This window comes from Dermochelys coriacea, chromosome 7 (genome assembly GCF_009764565.3).
Source record: "Dermochelys coriacea isolate rDerCor1 chromosome 7, rDerCor1.pri.v4, whole genome shotgun sequence".
Classification (NCBI taxonomy): domain Eukaryota; kingdom Metazoa; phylum Chordata; order Testudines; family Dermochelyidae; genus Dermochelys; species Dermochelys coriacea.
In genome coordinates, this window is record NC_050074.1 from 22,761,788 (window position 1) to 22,780,204 (window position 18,417).

General features: G+C 51.0%; 1 long non-coding RNA gene across 1 annotated transcript in view; it reads right to left on the minus strand.

The window, feature by feature from the left end:
• LOC122461098 overlaps window positions 1-18,163 on the minus strand; it is a 37,785-nt gene extending 19,622 nt beyond the window's left edge. The window contains exons 1-2 of the long non-coding RNA XR_006282828.1: window positions 18,087-18,163; window positions 14,721-14,804 (exon numbers count right to left, since the gene is read on the minus strand). This is a non-coding gene — a long non-coding RNA (uncharacterized LOC122461098). The remainder of the gene's footprint in view (window positions 1-14,720; window positions 14,805-18,086) is intronic.
• Window positions 18,164-18,417: the final 254 nt, after the last annotated feature.

The following is an 18,417-nucleotide window of genomic DNA, read 5'->3' on the forward strand; positions in this document are numbered from 1 at the left end:
CACCCTCCGCGAAATGAGTGGGGTGCTCCCGGCTCACAATTTATTAATCCTGAATGGAAACCAGCATCTGAAACTCAGCCCAGCCTGGCCTGGACAGCACCCTGGCTGGAGCCGAGCACACCACCCTGGTTTAGCTCACCACCTACCAGGGGCCTCCAGGTCAGGGCTGGCCTCACATGCAGAGCAGTGAGAGGACTCAAAGCTAATGCCACTGCCACCTCCACCTCGCCAGGTCTGATGCACTGTGAGGACTCCCATCCTGTTACCTTCACACGTACCAGAGTCATTACCCTGCAACCCATGCTATGTGCTCACAAACATGCCCAGACTGGGCCAGGGAAGCTCCAGACCCCTCCTGCCCTGCTCTCCTCCCACAGGCGGTGTTGCTAGGTGCCATCTCTCACAGGCAGTAATGCAGGGAGGAAGGGGCCTGACCTAACCTACAGGTGAGAAGCAGGAAAGGCTGGCTCCTGACCCACACTGGGTCATACTGAGCACTCCTGGCCTACACCTGTTTGTAGACTGGCACCGGTGGTTGCTCTGGAAGGTCCCTGAAATACCCACATCCACATCATGTGAACAGCACCAGAAGCTACACTAGCTAGGGCTAGATCCAGTGCGCAGACTGGATTTAGAAGGTGATACTGAGGCCACCTGCCCCCAGTCTGAATCAGGCTGAAGGACACTCACTCCGTAGAGGCCAGGATGCACCGAGGAGTCATCCCCAACCCACAGGCTACCAGCAACCCTGAAATCCTCTGTCACGCTTCCTTCCACGCCACCCTCCAATCAGTCACCAAATATACCTATTGCCGGAGCCTTTCAGGGGGTTGATTTGGTGTGAGGCTGAAGGGCAAACACGGCAGTCACCTGAGACACAGGAAGGCCCCAGCCCAACAAGCACCGGCCAAGCCTTGTAGCCATTAGCAAATTACCCAGGGTAAATTGACTAGTTTACTGACTCATCAAATAGAGAGTTATGAAACAGCCAGCAATAAAATGCAGCCTGGACTGTGCCTGCTATAATCCTTCTGGGCTCTGTGCAATAAAAGGCATTGAAGATAAAGAGAATGGTTCAGTCAAAAACACACATGTACCTTTCCTCATTGCCCCGAGTGTCTTTCCTGCTCAGGGCAGGGAACAGTCCTCCCCTAGAGCACCCAGGCGCCGCTGCCACTACAGGCAGCTCCTATGCACACAGACACAGCTTGTCCCCCACCCCAGCCAGCTCTCCCCCCCCAACAACTCTCCCATGTACATAGATGTTCCCCACCATTCCTGACCATGCCCAGCCAGCTCCTTCACCCAGCTCTCCCTCTCTCTGTCAAGTCCTGCTCTCCCCCACATGCACTCAGCTCCTCCAAGCTTTCCTGTCTCCTCCAGACCCAACTCCATCCTTCCTTCTCCCCCACGGCAAGCTCACAGCATCCATCCGTTCTCAAGGTAAGCTCCCCCAGCAAAGCTTTCTTCTCCTCCTCCTCCATGCCCAACAGGCCTGCTTTCCCTACCTGCCAGTGGGAAGCTAGGTGGGCAGGCCACTCTCCCACCCTGTAAGGAGAGCTGCCTAGCAGCAAAGATGGCAAAAGAGGGTCAGTATAGCCAGAGGAGAGGTAAATAAAAGTGTTGCTACCCCTGACTGGCTCAGACTGAGCTAAGGCTACAAGCACAATACCCCTCTGCCTTCAGAGGAAAGCTAATGGCCAGCAGGGACCAGGCGGGTCTCCTCTTTGAATCCCTCCTCTGGCTTCCCATCTTCCATTACATCAAAATCAATCTTCTCCTCCTAACCTATAAGCCAGTCCCTCCTTAGGTATCTGCCTTAGTCTCTTTCTGTGTCACCCCCAACCCTCTCCACTCTGCCAGTGATGCCATCCTCAGTGCCCAGTGTGCCTGCTTCTCCCACAAGCCACTCTGAACCTTTTTCTATGCCATATGGAATGCCCTTCCCAAGCTGGTCCACAAGACCCCTCCCCCCTTTAAAGCATCAAGTACAGGCCACTCCCAGCAGCAGAAGGGTGCCAGACTAGAGAGACCCCAATGGCCTGTCCCTGTGTATTAATCATCTTGTTTGGAGATACTGTAAAGTACCACTAATGACCCCACATCCAATAAGCATCCTTCTCTGCCCCCCTCCAGTTTAAACAACCATGTTAACTAGAGGTTGAATAGAATCATTGCGGAAACCTTCAGCCTCAGCATACTTTAAAGGCCAACCCTTACTAGACAATTGGTTTTTGCTGGTCCACTGAGCAGTTGTTTAAAGCGGTTTCCCTTGTGTATTGGCTTCCTGATCATCTGGTGTGCACAAAAGAGTGGAAACCTCCGTAGGGTTTTGTGGGTGCTGGGGAGTCACCACAGCAGCAACAGTTTCACCACATCCTTACTGAGAAGGATGCAGTAGGGTCATTGTGAACATTGCACGGTTATGTTCTGGTCACATCCCCTCCACATTCATGACCAGCATTTCAGGGTAACCAGAGAACTCACCACAGATTTCACTTGTAGGCCACTGCACTCCAGGAGTTTAGGGAGTGTTATCTGGATACCTGTGCGGTGCAAATATAATCAATAATGCTCAGTTATATAACTCCCTGTCAAGCCTAGGAGCTTTGATTTGCGGAACCCCCACTAACCACAGGCCCGTGTCTGGATCGCTATGTTTTCAGGACACGCAGGAGAGCTCAGCATTGTACGCTTTTTAATTTTCTTCTTAACATTTGTTCAATAATAAAAAAACATCACAGAGATTAAACCTTCACCCACCGCCTGGCAGTGGTAAATGGAACAGATTAGATTAGAGGTAAATGACTCTGTGCAGGAGGGTTCACTGAAGTCTTTCAGGTTGTGGCTGTCTAGCACTGAGGTAAGCTACTGCTTTTATCCACCCAGCACACTGGGAAAGAGGATGGGGTAGGAAGTCCTGGTCCCACCACCTAGTTCACACCAGGTCAGGATGTGTGAGTCAAAATGTCCCACACGCCCTGACCCACCCTAAAAGGAGCCAGTGGTCTGCATTCTTAGACAGCACCATGTCACAGACAGCTCCTCAATATCAGCCACCCCGGATGCTGTTCTGTCTGCGTCACAGAGCTCCCCCAGCCCAGTTGTTGGGATAATTGCCCAGCCTTAGTCCTGATAAAGTTGCTTCCTTTTTATCAGCTAAAATCCTACATTCCATTTTCAAATAAATGGACAACTCAGGCCAAAGCACCCACCAAACATGGAGAGTGAAGCCCACTTTGAATGAAAGATCTCAGGACAGGAGAAAACCAACTCAGTTCCCTCCATCAGGATGTTCCTAAAGGGGACTCTGTAAGGAAACCACCTGCTCTAGGAACATAGGAATTGCCCGACTGGGCTAATCTGGTATCCTGTCTCGGACAGGGACCAGTACAAAATGATTTAGAAGAAGATGCAAGAAAGCCCATGATGGACAATTATAATACAGTAACGTGGAGGAAGCTTCTCCCCAGCCCGAGACAGCTAGTGGATGGCTTCTCTCCTGTGACAAGAGATATCCCTTATATCTTTCTATCCTAGCTAGTGTAAACTCCAAGTAATATCCGTATTATTCCCTTAAAATGCTCCCTTGCTGTGATGCCTACAAAAAACTTGGCAGTAATTAGGCCATTGTTGAGCTGATAATGATCATGCTGACCAATACTGTCTCACTGTTTCCTTGCATTCTCCCATCTGCCTGTATCCATCTGTTGTCTTCTACTTAAATTGTGAACTCTTTGGCACAAGGACTGCCTTTTTGTTCTGCGTTTGCACAGTACCTAGCACAATGAGGTGCTGGTCCATGACTGAGGCGCCTGGGTGCTATGATCACACAAATAAATAATAAATGTTTCACCCTCATCTCAGCCCCACATCTCTGCTTCATTGGTCTGGCCTTCAGTTCTCTCTCCCTTTTGGCACAGGCATTTCCACCTGTCTCCCACACTAGTCAACCCTGTTATAATTCCACCAGCTTCAGTGGAGTTGAACCAGGGGGCACGAATTGGAGCCCACTGGGACTATTTGCTTTGATGTTCTGTCTTGACAACTTGTTCCATCTGTTTCCTGCTCTCGAGTGAAGAAGTTCTGCTTGAATTCCCTGCTTGCTCTTAAATTCTTCATTTCGAGACTGTGTTCTCCAGATCCCCCCCTCCCACACTCACTATTGTAACAGCACTTCATGAGATACCTGGACTGGTGCAGTCACTTTTAGCAGGGTTATCTCAGGCCTTCTCTCCCATAATGAGCCTTCATAACAAGCTTTCCTCATTAGGCAAGAGAAGTCTTGCACAGGGAGTTATTCTGGCTGCTTCAAATCACACCCTCTCCATGACAACGGTAGCACTCCATCTCTCCCAAAGTTTGGAGGCATTTGGACCCAGGATGTGGATCTAGCCACGTCTAGGTAAAGAGGCCAGCTGCAAAGTTTGGATCCAGATATTAATGTCCATGAAGTTTGGGGGTGTTCAGAAACTTGGGTTTTGGTTGGGGTCAATCTGCAGCGGTGACTGGAGTGGAAATCATTACCATCTAACACCTGTTGGGCTCCTCCTGGTGAAATGCACCTGTGGGGTTCAGATAGTGTCCAGCGGACAAGTTTCCATATTGCAACCCACCACAAAACCAGCACTACAATGAACCCTTTGTTGGCAGCCCCAGCAGAAAAAGCAAAGACCTTGGAGAATGAACCTCCTTCTGATTCCTAGAAATTGTCCTTCCCAAAAGAGCTGAGGAACACCTGCTGGAGGCAGTGCCTGGGAGGGAGCATGCACTGCTATTGCCCATAAATAAAGAGAGGTGACTTGTCTCCTGTGCTCCCAGGCTGGTACCTTTTGCCTTCAAGAAATTTACTGGGGGAGAAAAACAGAATACTGGGGAGATGTCAAGGCTACTTTCCCCCCAATCTTTTAAATGAAACAGTCCAGCTGAGGAAATGGAACAACCCAAGAATGAAGAGGCTCCACAAGTGACATGGGTAGCAATGTTCAGCAATCTGGTTAGCTGAGCATCCATAGGCATGTTGCAATCTTCCTTACTGATTGTCTCCAGGAGACTATGTCTGCAGAGTTCTATCCTGCCCCACCTGGCACGAGTGAAACAGAATCTGATCCCCCCATGTCAGAGTGCCCTCAGCACGCTGTACCCTGACCACACCGCAATGCAATGGCTTCTAAGGGCTCTGGCAGGCACCAGCTTGCTGGACCCAATCCTCCTGCAGATGAAACAAGAGGAAAGGACACCTCAGAGAACAGCATCACCGTGGCTCGCCAGTTATGTGGCCTCCAAGAGAGAAGAGCTAGACAGCAAAGGCATCCTTGACTTTCAATGGCTCAAAGAGAAATCCAAGCCTGAAGAGGGTGCAGAAGTCCATACGGTAAGTGGTTCTGTATGAACTAGTGAAGAGGGAGAGCACGGCACTGGAGTGACACCAGGGCTCTACAGGGCCAAGCCCCAGACATTCAAGAGAGGATCCTCCACTGTGCCTCTCCTGCTGGGAGATCAGTCTATGTAAAAGGGCCCCAGTGGCTGGAGAAGGAGCCGGAACAGAGGAGCAGAGCTGAGCCCCAACTCTGGCAATACACTGCCATAGCATGTTGCCCTGCAGTACAATTTTATTGTGTTTTTTGTTAAGGTGCTCAGAGGCTTTGGGACATCAGGTGCCAAGAGGTTTTAAAGCATTTATTAAAATTATTTCAGAGGTATACAAAAATCAAAAGCTGATGGGAGCTGAGACTAGATGAGAGCCCAGGGCCCACTGCAGCCCGGCACCTGGGCAGGGTCATGATATCTGCTGCTTTTGCAAAGTGTGAACGGCTGTGAAAGGAACACCTGAGCTGAGAGAAGCCTGGGGATGCTGGTCCCCGGGGCAATAAAACCAAAGCAGCATGAACAACATGCACATGGGCCAGTTCCCCTGCTCTCTTCTCCCCCGGGAACTGACCAGCATGAGGTGATGAAGGGCCTGACTCTGCAGGGTGCTGAGGACTTTCTACAGGGTAGAATGTGCCCTCAGCGCCCACGGACTTTCATCCAGCAGGAGTCCTCAGAACCTTGCAGGATCAGGCCCCCAGGCTTCCCCTACTTGTTTGAGGCTTGCTCCAGGGGTAGTTTGGGGACTGGATGGCTCAGTGCACTGATGGATTTATTTAGATTGCACCCAAGTGCCTCTCCCCAGTGGCACAGGCACTGTTACAAATGTTCCAAACAGACACAGGCCAAGGATAAAACCCAAAACAATCCACAGCAACTGCACGTGGAGCTGCCTGTGCTAAATCAGCCAGCAAGAGAGAGAATACGGTCCCAGATCACCATAAAATAACACACACACCCCCACTCTGTACCCTTCCCTCCAGCTCCTCTGGAAAAGCCAGACTGGCAATGGAACATGGATCTTTCACCCTTGCTGTGAATCTGACCCAGGTCCATAGTGACTGAAGCTCATTCCCCTCTGATGGCTGCTTGGTGGTGCAGGATCCACCTCAGAACTGGCACTAGTCCAGCTCCCTTGCTTACATCCACTGTCGAAAGGCCATGGAGATAGTTCTCTTCTCTATGGGTAAGGGTCGAGGTGCACTGGTAGGAAGCAATGGATGGGGGAAACTCATGAGTTTCACTGTTTGGAGCCAAGACTTCAGTCTCCAGGCTGCCAATGCAGCATCAGCATGAAATTCGCAATATCTTGAATGAGGATCTCCTCTTACAAGCCTTCAACCCAGCAGGAAACCCAGAGAGTCCCCGAAACTCAGATGCAGTTCTTACTGTTGGAGGGGCCAAGTGAAGTCTGATGTGATACCAAAGAAAATCCTTTCTCCTTGGGTGCTGGTCCACTAGGTGCCCCCATTGTATGTCATCCCACCTGAGCACCGCTCCATCAGCTTTACCTCTTGCTTGCTCTTGTTCTTCCTCCCACACTCAGGGCCCACTCTGACAGGGGCTGCACCCACAAAACTCCCACTGACCCCATTGGGATTTAGACACCCTCTCTCTCTTCTGAGGTCTCTGCCTTCCATGACGACTCTGGGGGCCAGATCCAGAGACATGGTGGAGCCAGCATCTGGCTGAAGTTAGTGGAGCGATGCTGGTTTATACCTGCTGAGGAGCCAGCCCTCAGTCTTGGCAATTTAAATCTCATGCTCTTCCTCTTTTCCACCATGCCCCTATTACCCCAGTAATAACAGGGGCCTCCCCAGCTACCCGCAGCCCCAGTTGGACAGTTGTACTAGGTGCAGCATAGGAGTGCCTCTCCTGCATTCTGAAAGCATCACTTTTCACCTCGTACTCAGTGTCCACACTACACGCTGAAAAGACCTGCACCAGGTGGAGAAAGAGCTCTGGATCCTGCAAGCAGGTCATGAGTGTTCACAGCTGATCTGCTTCACCACTAACAGTCGTAACACCCTGCCCTGCATTGCTGCCTTCCACTGCTGAGCAGCAGCTCTGCTGACCCCCAGGGAAGGGATGACAACTCTAGGTGGAGCACAGAGAATATGGACAATTAACATGATACTGGGGGACAAGGGGGATTTTGAGGACAGCGGGAGCCTGGAGATTCCTCAACTTTTCCCTTTTGTACAACACATCTTCCCATTGTGCCTCAGTTACATCCTACTAGATGAGACCTAGGAAGGGCCTGATCTGGGCCACCCCTGAGCTGGCTGGAGGAGGAGCCATTGCACTGTGTGGGTCGCACCCTTCCCCAGACATCTGATAGTGGGAGGACAACAAGACTGCAAGAGACGGTAATGCTGTACGGTGGACTATCAAAGGACATGCTCCCTGCAGGCTCAAGAGATGCAAGGTCTGACCTGTGCCATCTCTGTTTAAAGATATTCCAGACAGAAATCTAGACTTAGCCAACACTCGTTTCCTCTGTCCCCTGGTTTTGCTTTGCCCTGCTTAATTCCCACAGCGCCCCCTTTTGTTGTAGTGACAACAATATCCAACATGGCAGGTCAACCAGGTCAGCTGCCAGGCTCGACTATGGCAGTCGGAGCCAGCCAGCAGGGCCTGCTCCCATTCCAGCGAGTGAATTGGCTGCAGTGGTCACTGGGGAGCTGGGAAAGCAATCACAGGAGCTTCTGCCAAACACCACCCTGCGACGGCCAGGGCAGCCCACAGCTGCTGGAGCTCCGCGGTCACAAGACCAGGCCCACGTGGGGCCGAGCAGAAGATTAAGGGGAGAAGGCAGACAGCGAGGGAGCATCTTCCACCAAGAGCAATGGATGGTGTTTACTGACAACTGAACGAGGGAGCATGCACATCAATCAGCTGGCAGGGCTGACGGGCTCTTTAAAGGAGCTGCTGGGCATGACAGCCCAACCCCATATGCTGTCTGCTAAGATGCACTGACCCATGCTGCTCCAGACCTCCTCCCTGGCCCCCCGCCCACTCCCTGCAGCTGTGAGCTCAGAGAGCCCCTCAATGGGATTTAAGCAGACAAGTCTCTGGCTCTCAGCACAGAGCTGGACTCAATTCTGACATGACCCAAAGGATGGGGGGAGCCAGTGAGTTAGTTGTTTTCACTGTGGCAGGACAGATTCCCATGCACTGGCCTCTGCTCAGTCCCTGGCCCACTCAGCCTTAACAACGCAATGTGCCTATGGGAGCCTCCCACAGCCATATGGTATGAGAGCTGCCCCTAAGTGTTCCCTGGGCACAGGAGACAGAGACATAGCAGGGGCTCCAGTCTTGCTTCCAGCCCACTCCTTGCCATCTACAATCTCTCACTGGGCCAAGCCATCTCCTCCCTCTGGTCACCGCTAACACTCCCCTGCTGCCCCGAAGGGGCCAGCGGCTGCCAGCCTGCAGCTCTCCCTCATACTTCCTACGGGAGCTACAGTGCACATGCCAAGGGCTTTGGCCCCTTTTCTTTGGCACCACCATTTTGGAGATGCCCAGGATGCTACTGCTCTCTGTCCTGCTCTCGGACCCCTGCTTCTGGCACAGTCCCTCTTGTCCTGTGATCGACTCCAACGGCTGACACACACGTTAACCAGCTGAGCCCCACCCCACCCCAGGGGTGTGGGGAGAGGGAGATGGAAGGATGCAGGCACAGATAGGCTGAGCGACTTGTCCAGGTTCACACACAGGAAGTCAGTGGCAGAGTCTCAGACAGAACCCAGGAGTTCTGATCACCCAGCCCTGTTCTAACCACCACACTACCTTGCCTCGCTTTAGATGTTGGGGTATGATATGCTCCAGAGACTGATGCTCCTGCAGTCAGTGGAGGATTAGCCCAGGGGCCCCAGCCAATTGAGAGGCCCCGCAAAAATGGGCACCCTGCCCCAGCAGACAAGTGCCAGGGTGGGGCAGGGCAAGCCCCAGCGCCCCAATCCTGATCCGCTCCCTGGCAGCAGGAGCAGGGGAAGCCCCCGTGCTCTGACTCTGTTCCCTGGCAGAAGGGGCAGGCAGGCAGGGCAGGGGAAGCATCCATGCCCCAACCCTGCTCCTCAGCAGCAGCATGGGGTGGGCGAGGCAGGGGAAGCCCCCATGCCCCAACCCCGCTCCCTGGCAAAAGCGCCAGGCGGGCGGGACAGGAGAAATCCCAGCACCCCAACCCTGGTCCCCTGCAGAAGTGTGGAGCGGTGGGGGAAGTCCCAGCACCCAGACCCCTGCTGCAGCCCCAGGACTGGAGGAGCTCTGGCTCCCTGCCACAGTCTCAGGGCTAGGAGAGCTCTCACTCCCTACTGCAGCCCTGGGACAGAGCTTCTCCAGTCTTGTGGCCACAGTGGGGGGGGGCAGAAAGGAGCAAATGGGGGCCACGGTGGGTGGGGAGGCAGAATGGGGTACAACAGGGGCGGGGCCACAGGGGAAGAGGCAGAACAATTTGGGGCCATGGGCAGGGCCACAGTCAAAAGGGACAGAATGGGGGAGGACCACAGGTGGAAGGTGTGGGGAGGGGGTCCCCCACTTGCTCTGGCCCAGGGCCCCACAAAACCTTAATCCGCCTCTGAGCTGCAGTAGTAGTTAGCTTGTTCTAGTGACTTCCCACAGCCCCTTTGCCCAGGGACACCGTCCTCTTCCCAAGGCATGACTCAGCCAGGAGCCCAGATGCTGTCCCTTCCAAGGGTCCCACTGAGCCACCATTGAGCCTAGGGACAGTGCAACTTGCGTGCACCATTGTCCCCAGCCAGAACGGAGGAGTGGGGCTGTCTGCTGGGTCAGTGCAGACAGAGGCAGCTGCGTGGAAGCCCCTGCTTCAGTGGACCAGCTAGGTGCTGACATTTCCAATGCAAACACAGTCAGAGCGAAGCTGCCTTACTCCACCCTAGACAAATAGTCATGCCTATGCATCATTAAGGTAACTTACGCAGAGCGGCTGGCTGGGGGCTGGCAGCAGAATCATCTCTGCTGCTTTCACAATGGAGCCTCTTGGCTGGCTTCCTTGGCATAGATTCTGGCACCTGTAACTCCAAGGAGAAGGGAGTTGGGAGATCCTCCCAACACATACCCTGACCCTGGCAATCACCTGCTCCCACTGCTGTCGCCCTCATCCTCCCTTCCCCCGCACTCCCAGAAGCCCCGTCTAAAGTCAGGGCCAGCTCCTGGGTGGTGCTAACCATCTGCAACCCCTGCTTTGCTGGGGCATCTCAGCCATCCTGGGATCTGGCCCTCAGGCTGTAAGTTCTCTGGGGCAATGACACTGCCTCATTTCTCAGCCAGGTCCGAATGCCCTATAAATGATAATAAATCTGATGGATATGATAACAACAATCATGAGTTGAAACTAGGGCTGTCGATTAGTTGCAGTTAACTCACGTGATTAACTCAAAAAATTAATCACAATTAATCGCACTGGTAAACAATAGAATACCAATTGAAATTTATTAAATATTTTGGGATGTTTTTCTATATTTTCAAATATATTGATTTCTATTACAACACAGAATACAAAGTGTACAATGCTAACTTTATATTATTATTTTATTACAAATATTTGCACTGTAAAAATAATAAGCAAAAGAAATAATATTTTTCAGTTCACCTCATACAGGTACTGTAGTGCAATCTCTTTATCATGAAAGTGAAACTTACAAATGTAGATTCTTTTTGTTACATAAGTGCACTCAAAAACAAAACAATGTAAAACTTTAGAGCCTACAAGTTCACTCAGCCCTACTTCTTGTACAGCCAATCGCTAAGACAAACAAGTTTGTTTACATTGACGGGAAATAATGCTGCCTGCTTCTTATTTACAATCTCACCAGAAAGTGAGAACAAGCGTTCGCATGGCACTTTTGTAGCCGGCGTTGCAAGATATTTACATACCAGATATGCTAAACATTCATATGCTCCTTCATGCTTCGGCCACCATTCCAGAGGACATGCTTCCATGGTGATGATGCTCATTAAAAAAATAGTGTGTTAATTAAATTAGTGACTGAACTCCTTGGGGGAGAATTGTATGTCCCCTGCTCTGTTTTACACGCATTCTGCCATATATTTCATGTCACAGCAGTCTCGGATGATGACTCAGCACATGTTCATTTTAAGAACACTTTCACAGCAGATTTGACAAAATGCAAAGAATGTACTAATGTGAGATTTCTAAAAATAGCTACAGCACTCGACCCAAGGTTTAAGAATCTGAAGTGCCTTCCAAAATCTGAGAGGGACGAGGTGTGGAGCATGCTTTCAGAACTCTTAAAAGATCAACACTCTGATGCAAAAACTACAGAACTCGAACCACTGAAAAAAAAAAGAAAAGAAAATCAACCTTCTGCTGGTGGCATCTGACTCAGATGATGAAAATGAACATGCTTTGGTCCACTCTGCTTTGGATTGTTATCGAGCAAAACCCGTTATCAGCATGGACGCCTGTCCTCTGGAATGGCAGTTGAAGTATGAAGGGACATATGAATCTTTAGCGCATCTGGCACGTAAGTATTTTGTGACGCCGGCTACAACAGTGCGATGCGAATGCCTGTTCTCACTTTCAGATGACATTGTAAACAAGAAGCAGGCAGCATTATCTCCAGCAAATTGTAACCAACTTGTTTGTCTGAGCGATTGGCTGAAGTAGGACTGAGTGGACTTTTAGGCGCTAAAGTTTTATATTGCTTTATTTTTCAATGCAGTTTTTTTTGGGTACATAATTCTACATTTATAAGTTCAACTTTCATGATAAAGAGATTGCCCTACAGTACTTGTATTAAATGAACTGAAAAATACTACTTCTTTTGTTTTTTACTGTGAAAATATTTGTAATCAAAAATAAATATAAAGTGCGCACTGTACACTTTATATTCTGTGTTGTAATAGAAATCAATATATTTGAAAATGTAGAAAACATCCAAAAATATTGAAATAAATGGTATTCTATTATTAAGAGCACGATTAATCGCAATTCATTTTTTTAAGTGCACAATTAATTACAATTAATTTTTTAATGGCTTGACAGCCCTAGTCGAGACCCCTGTAGACTCTAGAGCCACACCCGCACACAGACACAGTTAGCAGAGGGGCCAGGGATGGAATGGCCCATGGACACTGTGCCCCTTGCCCGGTCTCTTCAGGATGGAGGTCAGGTAGCAAGGTGGGAGGAGAGGAGAAGCTTGCCCTACTGCTGCTTCTTCTGAGCTAGTTGAGTGGATGGACAGGGGCTGCTAGCCCCCAGGGCTGTCAATCAGCCAACTCCCACCAGCACCACATGACAAAGGAAATTTACCCAAGCCCATGGACCTGCTGCAGAGATCTGCTTCCCAGGAAGCAGCTGGGTATGAAGAGTTTCACTCTCCCCTGTAAGTACCCAGCTCTGTATCCTCACTTCCCACTGGCCCCTGCCCTGCTGTAAGCCCAATCATTCTTTATTGACCCAAGAGGCGTGGGTGAAGGGCAAGGTGCAGGCAGGGCAGTAACCACGCACAGCAGAATGCACAGCTGTTCTTGCAGCAGCTGGATGGGACTCACTAGAAGGTGCTTCACTGGCAGCTGGACAGCAGAGAGCCAGCAATTTGGTTTCCCGGTCCCAGCTGTTGTAAGGCTGATTAGGAGGGAGGGAACATGTGCGCGTTGGCAGAGGGGGCTCAGGGAGAGCGAGAAAGGGGCTGCCATTAGGCCGGAAAGAAAAGCCTTTAATGAGGCCTGATGTCTGCTGATCCTGCAACCTGCATGGACGCTATCCAACTTCACAATGGAGTTACCCACTTAAACAAAACAGCGCCAAAGGCGCTGAGCTGGGAAAAGAATACATTTTCTGTGTAGCAAACTGTGAAGTACGATCAGGAATACACAGCAAAACCCTCAGAAACCAATTACTGCTCACGAGAGCCACACTGCTAAAAATACACCACCTTTGTGCTCTAGCAAAGGTGAGGAAGTGCTGAGCCAGCATAAAGATCCCCCAAAGCACAGCATAAGGGATGGCATCTCCCCAGAAAACGCTCCCTCTAAAGGGCCAGAGCACACTGTGGTTTAGCACACTAGTTCTTCCCTGCCTGAAACCTGGGCTCCGGTCCCAAGGCTGGTTCACAAGCACGATGGATGTGGCAGGTCTCCTCTAACTGCCTTGCCTGGATGATACTGGTTTGCACCATGAAACCCCTACCCCAGTGATGAGGGAAATCTGCAGTGTCTGGTCATCCCGGACCAATCAAGTGATTTCAAGCTAGCACAAATGTCTGGATGCAGTGAGTTTGGACCCTGGGGGCTTTGGGGCAAAGGTTCATGGGATGGGTTAGAGTCTGACATGCATATTGTTTGGGTAGCTTCACCACCTTTGCTTCATGCTCTCATGTCAAAAGTCAATACACAACAGATCACACCCCGCTGGAAAAGGCACAGAGCTGCCCAAAGAGAAGACTTTGGGACAAATTTGTAGGGAGCCTAAAATTGGCTTCTGACATTGCACCTGCCCACAAAAAGCCATTGCTGGGTGCACTGTGGGAGAAATCCTGGCCCTGCTGACATCAACAGCAAAACTCCCACTGATGCCAGTGGCACCAGGATTCCAGCCTATATGGTTTCCCTTTGCATAGAGCTGCTCACTGTAGGGTCTGAGCCTGGAAAACACAGTTTGCCCATGCGAGCACCTGACTACCAGCTGTGCACACGTCAATGGGGTTTGCATGCACACAGACGGGTTCCTGCACACATAAACACACATGCAACATTTCAGGTGTAAGGTCAGCTGTCAGAAACTGGTTTTAGAAACTCTGCCCTTTGCCCAGGTAACCAGAACCTGTGGGAGAGCTCAGAATGGCAGACCAAACTGTGAACCTGTAAAGCCGCTGCCTCACCGATGGAATCTGTGTGCTGGTGGTATAAGAAGATTACTCCCTCCCAATGGTAAATCAGCAAGGCCATGTTCAGGGGGATGGTTTGGGGGAAGGTTGTGGGGGGAGGGAAACTAAGGAGGCCTTTCCTTGTCATTTGTCACCAGGTACAGTGCCAGAATGAGGCTGACGCCTTTGGCTTGGTTTTCACAGTGGATGAAAATGAGCTGAAATGTTTCCTCACTGGACATAGCTTTGCCCTCTCCCGCCACTGGTTTGCATCAGGTACGTTCTCCAAAGAGCTCCCACCTCAGGAGTGGGGCAGGCGTCGCATCTGATGACAAGCACACACATGTGTGCGCAATGGTGTGTGTGCAGCTGGAGCGGGAGAGGACAGAGAGAAACATGGTGGGGGGAGGCGGGAGAGCAGGCATGGAATGAAACGGCAAAGCCAAGCCACACAAAGAAACAACCAGATTGTGGAAACATATGTCTGTGCACACTCACCATGGCACTGAATGACATGCCGGTGATGCTGCCTGCTTCCACCGGTGCAAGGCAAATTCTGCCTGTGCTCACGTGCCATGTAAGCTGCAATGTAACAAGATGTAGTGGCAATCAGTGGGTCTTTTAGACATTTAATTGTGGTGTTAGTAATTAGGGAATGTATCAGTCCCTCTGACAGATCCACGCTCAAGACTCCTATGGCCATCTGCTCCCATAAAATGAGCCCCCCCCCCAGTGTCCCAGACGGGCTGGCTGGCATGTGGAGCAATGATTTATTGAGGGGGGCTGTAGATGGTGTTAACGTTTGCAGATTTGGTTTGCATTGCTCCCGGAGGGTCTTACCTCCCTCCCCTCCATGCTCACACCTGTTGTTCAGTTCAAGTTCCTCAATCAGAGAGGTTCAGGTCTGGGAGTTTTCTTCTCCAAGTCCTATCCACTCCCAGGCTCAGGGAGAACAGGGAGTCAGGGCCCTCACTTGTATTCTGTCACACTCCTAGCACCAGGGCCACAAACAACGGCAGTGTAAAGAGAAAGAAAGCAGGAGGAGAGAGAAAGAGCTGCAGGACCCGGGGGGGCCGGTCTGAGAATGGGGTGATGGAAGCCCTGGTCTTGCTGGCATCAGAGGAGATACCACGGAACAGCAAGTGGTGGCTGATTACTGTGGTACAGCATGCACGGGTCAAGAAGCAGGGAGACAGAGACCAGATGAGTGAAAATGGGTTCATGAGATATGGGGCTCTGTTGGTGAAAGGCTGGCATCCGGGAGGGGGCAGTCAGAGATCAGAGGATGGGAAGAGAGGGGACAATGCTGTGGACATAGGAGGAGAAAGGGGAGATGGCTGAGGTGATGCTGCTGCCACTGTTGCTCCTTGCCTGTTTTCCAACTGACATGCTTGTTCATTTTCTTACCCGCAGCCCCAAAAGCCTTGATGACGCAGAGGCTTCCTGTCACCTGAATTGACCCCACATGGGACGCAGAGCTAGCAAAGTACAAGGAAACCCCACGCCAATCAGCCAGGACACAACAGGGTCGGGGGACTCTGTGTTACTCAGTGTGGCAAAGCTCCTCCTCCCAACTCAGGAAACTGACCAGTCATGAAGAGGGCTGAAGCAGGGCTAGCCCCCGGAGACTGGTTAGCTTGGACTGGAAATGGCACACAAAGCCTTTTAACTGGAGGCCCCCAGTTTGGATCTGGCCCAAGGTGATAGTGACCCAAAGTCTTCACCACATGGTGGCTGCTCGGGCTGTTCACTGCAATTCCTAGGACACAGGTGCCCTTATCCCAGACCAGCTTTGGATACAGATTATCCACCTTGTTGGCAGGCTCAGCAAGGAGACAAGGGACTGAATGGGCCATGTATACTGAACTCCCCGCTCAGCGCTGGAAGGGCAGGGCTGAGGGGTTTCATCAAAGGGCACTGGGTGGTAAGGGGGAAGCTTGCCCTGCAGCCACCACCCATGTAGTGTCTGCTCTTAGGATAGGGACCCCAAGGTTCCAGGGCTGCCAAGCCAGCACCTAACTCAAACCCATGGCTGCACCTCTGAACAAGCCCTTCTCCAATAGGTCACGGATTCACCTGGGAAATGACATGGATGAATGGGAGGGGCTGAGGTAAAGAAAGCCTCTTCAGTTGGCCAAGGTTAACTACTCTTTCCTCCCGGGTGGTGCACATCCTCCCGGGCCAGGCTGGGTACCCATCCAGCAGCTGCTTCCATGGCAACATCCCTGAGAGGTGTTCAAGCAGGAACAACAATAAATCAAACCTCCAGATCTATCCTAAGAGTGCAGGGCTTCCAAACCCAGCCAGACTGGGCACTCACACCACCTGGCAAGGAATGAACGGGCACCAATTTTTCTCTAACGATAAGAACATCAAGCAGAACATCAAGCATCAAGCAGCATCTGCCTGCACCTATCCCATCTTGGGTGTGGCTCTGTGGGAGACCACATGCTAAGCAGCCCTGGATCAGTTCAGTTAGCTGCCTAAGGAAGAAAAAAACCAGGATACTGCTCTTCCTTCTGAATCAGAACTGAATGCCATGCCCCCGAACGGCGGCGTAGGGGCTGCTGTGTAGTTGGAGGCTCCCCCTTTCACATGAGACAACACAGGTCCTTACACATGCACGGCCATCAGAGATTTCACAGCACTTTTTGCAGGAGTCAAGGCTTTCGCCCCCACATCCTGACTAGATTCCAGTGGGGTAAATTCTCCCCTGCATTTCCAGCTGGGACACAGGATTTTTCAGCATTGCACTGCACTGTTCCACCCCAGAGCTGGCTGTACTTCATTGTTGCTCCATGCAGATCAACTGTATGTAGCCTGCAAAGCATTTTGGGACTGCTCCCACAGAAAGTGGCTAGAGGAGTGCAGAATCGTTACCATTCCTAGAGACTGCAACACAATATTGCCCCCCTTTGATGGGAATTAACCATCTACCACAAATATCCTGTCTGACGGAACATGGCTGATAGGATTATTTATTGCCTCAAGCTAGGCACAGGTACCCAGTGGTGAAGCTGCCAACCAGCAAGCAGCTCTGTGCATTGATGTGTCCATAAATTACCCACTGAACCCATTAGGGAACCAGGAAGTTTAGGAGGGAGCCAACTTCAGAGGGGAGTGGAAGTGGAGCGCGTCCCGGCAAGTGGGCTGGGGCCAGGCAGCGCGCAATTAATCCTCGTTAATAATGTCGCAAACAGAAGCGCTCACATGAAGCACGAAGTGGAACAGATGCACTCACACATCTCAGGGGCGGCTCCTAGGGACCCGCTTCTCCGTGTTCCCTCCCAGCCAGCTCCAACTTCTCTCTTTTGCTCTCAGTGAATCTTTCTTATTTTTTCCTTCACTGCTGCTCTTCCTCTTTCTGGATTCCCTCCTTTTCTCTCTTTCTTTGTTTATGTTTGCTTCATCCCTTCTCTCCTCCCCCCTTTTTTCTTTCTCCTCCCCCTCTGTCTTTACTTTCTTCTCTCCCATTTTTTCCTTTCCCTCCTCTCTTCCCTTTTCCTCTCTCTGTCTCCCACCACATAGGTTTTTCCCTAGGAAGATGCTCCTCATACTGTCAGTAAAGTGTCAGCATCAATCAGCCAAGCTGGAAATCACTGGGGATTTCTAAACAATTCTCTGCTGATGTTTGGAATTCCTGCCTGCCCCGGTCAGTGCAGGCTCTGATGGCTGGTGAAACCCAATGGTTCTCTTAAGCACATTATTGTTTGAAACTGCACGATGCCCCAAAAATCCCAAAACCAAGACCAGGAAAGGAAAAGCAGTTTTGGGCATTTAACCAGCTGACACACAGAGAGAAACTCTGCCTCACCAAGGCCCGATATAAATATTCAACTCTTAAATGAATAATAAAATAATTACCACCTAGTGCAGTGACATGATTAACAGGCCTGCTTGACTTCACATGTCGAAATAAGTTGATGGCAGCAATTTTCAGCAGAAACAATAGACAGAATTTGATGGAGCCTGAGTTCCCGACAATAGCCCCAGATCCAGAGATGCAGGGCCTCATTTTTCATTATGCTGTGGCCGCCCAGTGCCATTCTGGCAGCATAATGAGTGCATTCAGCCGACAGAACTGAACACCAGAGAAAACCCCATCAGGATGTGGTTTTCCAGATGGCTCTGTGCCAGCCCCCTTGTAGCCTTTGGCATAGGAGAGCACAGCCAGGGGAAAGGTAGCACTGCTGCA